The 3,280-nt window shown below is 40.0% G+C and overlaps 1 non-coding gene across 1 annotated transcript; it reads left to right on the forward strand.

The window, feature by feature from the left end:
- The first annotated feature begins 2,839 nt into the window (after positions 1–2,839).
- LOC145400309 (5S ribosomal RNA) lies at positions 2,840–2,958 on the forward strand. Its single transcript, XR_013897416.1, has one exon. It is a non-coding gene; the product is annotated as a 5S ribosomal RNA (ribosomal RNA).
- Positions 2,959–3,280: the final 322 nt, after the last annotated feature.

Here is a 3,280-nt window from a genome sequence, read left to right on the forward strand (position 1 = left end):
CGAGGCGTCAAGGCGACAAGCTTCTGTACTTACTACAACACAAAAGTATCGTCTAGGCAACAGCGACTACATGAGAGTGCTTCAGTGCTGTTTAATTACTCAGCTGTTGGACACACTGCCAGGCCCCAGTCTGTTACATCTCACACTGTTATGCAACACAATGTCATGCAGTTCACTGCTGCGCCACACTGACACCATATACTGCCACAGCTCACTCTAACACACCTCACTCTGCTACACCACACAAAGCATAATAACGCAGTGCCACACCTTACACAATGTTAAACTTAACAGTGCCATTCCACACACAATATTACACCTTCCACTGAACATGTCACACAGTCACACCTCACACTGTGACACAATGTCACATTTCATATTTTATACCACAAACTACCACACCACAGTGCCAGGCCACACTCCAATATGATACACCTTACAATATCACGCTACACACTGCTACACTACACACTACCATGCCACATTACGAACCAGCTACCACACTTTCAACTGCCACATCTCACACTTCGTACCACACACTACCATACTACAGTGCCACACCACATTTCAACATGAAGCACCTTACAGTACTACGCCCCATACTGCCACACTACAAACTACTACACATAAAATTCAAGTGCCACACACTGAAAAGGATACACGAACGCTGGAGGGGACATTCTGCTAAAATTTACAGACAAGAAAAGCTGTAAATAATGAATAACTTTTCTAAAATTAATGAGAGCTGAGTATGGGAAGCGCAAAAGGCCTAATGACGAACCAAGTAACGAAATACACTTTATTCTAACTGGTAGACAAATGCAATGGAAATGTAACTGTATTAAAGGGAGCAAATTAAGGAAACAAACACAAAACTTAAAATCCTATAGTAATAATCTGCACTCAAAATGAAGAGGGGGAGGGGGACAGGGGAGAAAAATCTAAACACACCAGCAAAATACTTGGCTATAATAGGGATGGTAAGTGAGTATAGTCTGGCAATTCAGGCTAACTATCCTTAAGCACTGGATGAAATATACTGCAGATCAAGTAGTAATAAAGGAAAGTGGCAAGAAAACGATTAACAGATCTTAATCCCTTAAACCCGGTGTCTTTTTTAAATATATAATTTCCGATATTTGGAAACTATTTTTTTCAAATTAGGAAGGATCTTAAGTGGCCAAGGCGTTAATGTAAGCCATATATGACCTCTCCTGTTGAAAAAATCTTTCCTAAACTGAATAAAATAGCCTGCAGGAAGCAAGGGAAAAAAAAACGTCAACTGGAGAGATTTTAAGACATGAAACATACCAATTTGGACAAAGATTGACCAGAGAGAAACAGCAGAATCAAAGACAATATTCAGCGAGAAAACGCATGGAGATGTCTGAAAGTTCAGCATGAATAAAATTCAAGAACCTTTGTGGAATGGAGAAAGTTTGAAGGCAACAATGGTGAGACTTGACTTAGGAACAAAAGATTTACTCTGAGCAATTCCAACAGAATAGTTTAAAACATAACTATGGCGATCAAAGCAGAAGAGTATTTTACACTACCATGAATGAGGAGTCTATTCTGGGAGAGAAGTGGTCCCAAGTCAAATACCAGAAGAAGAGAGATAAAGTAGTGGTTTATTCTGTCCCAAGTCAAATACCAGAAGAAGAGAGATAAAGTTGTGGTTTATTCTGATTTCACTACTGATCCAAACGAGGGTAATGGTAATACTGCATAAAGAAAAAATACAAAAGAATATTTACTGAATGCTTGGATAGCAAATCAGGTACCAGTACATAGGGCAACGCATTTGTTACACCTTATTACAAAAAACAACGTGCAGGACTTGGAATAATAAGCACCGATTTAATATTCTAACTTATCTTAGAGACACCAACACCATTACCATTAACATGCTCACATTATTAGCCTTCTCACTGGCACAGTTATACGTAGCATTTTTTTCTCATTGTCAATAATCTTACCTAGTAGAGACAAACCCTAAGCAGTTAGAAAACTAAAATCAATATCTTCATCCTTTTCATTGTAATAAAAATAAAATCTTAGGCACGCCGTTCATAATTTTGATAAACTCCTTACGCTTTTTAACCCACCACAGAGAAACCGAACAGTCACTAATACTATCACCATTAATAATTCCACTAACACCATCACCATTAACGCACTGCAACACCATTATCACCACGGCTACAGCCATCTCTGTCGACTCTGTTATGACTAATGGTGCCGCCACGAATAGGATAAACAGATTGTCAGAGGGAGGCGTGCTGAAAGGCTGACTAACTGAATAAACTCCTCTACACCCAATGCTTCAGTGTTTATCATCCCCATCACAGTGAGTGGTTTTCCATTAGCAGGATAATATTTGTTTACTGGGAGCAAGAATACAATCACAAAGGCGTCCTTGTGCTGAAGGAATTCATGTATATAGCAAAACATCCAATCCTAGTAGCGTTCCTGATCTCGCTAAAACCGCCTGACACTAGTAGGGATATCTATATCTATCTATCTATCTATCTGTCTGTCTGTCTACTTATATACATATGGGAGAGAGAGAGAGAGAGAGAGAGAGAGAGAGAGAGAGAGAGAGAGAGAGAGAGAGAGAGAGAGAGAGAGAGAGAGGTACGCAGACTGCGTTATTACAATTATTCTCAACTAATAATGGTTCAATTCTCATTACTGATATTACTTTAATTTTCAGTATTCACGTCAGTGGTCTGTAACATATCTTTCCCATACGAGTATCATTCTTGAATCATATAGTACGGTGATAGTATTGTATTTCTGTTTTATTCTGACCATCCACTGACGATTTTTCAAATGTCACAACGGCCATGCCACGTTGAGTACACCGCTTCCCGTCCGATCAGCGAAGTTAAGCAACGTTGGGTCTGGTTAGTACTTGGATGGGTGACCGCCTGGGAACACCAGATGCTGTTGGCATCCCTACGTGTCAAGTGGGGTTGGTGGAGGATTGGTGCCCCTCCCTGTAAAACAATTAACTCTGAGCCCTTGACCACCCCGTTTGGGATACATGGCGTCTGGCAATGGATGGATGGACCTAGTGACAGAGTAAATGCAGTCTCCATTAACACATTCACAAAGACAACTATACCAAGACTGTTCTTGCGACCCCTAGATTTTTTTCCTTAGCTTTGGATGGACTCTTCGTGGCGAAGAGGTAAAGAAAAAGTAGTAATTAATTTTGACAGACAAGCATGATGATATATTAACAGTTTCTTTATCGGTGGAGCTACCTTTAGTA

Source organism: Coenobita brevimanus, chromosome 51 (genome assembly GCF_032717465.1).
Source record: "Coenobita brevimanus isolate Jiangsu-jjx chromosome 51, ASM3271746v2, whole genome shotgun sequence".
NCBI classification, from domain to species: domain Eukaryota; kingdom Metazoa; phylum Arthropoda; class Malacostraca; order Decapoda; family Coenobitidae; genus Coenobita; species Coenobita brevimanus.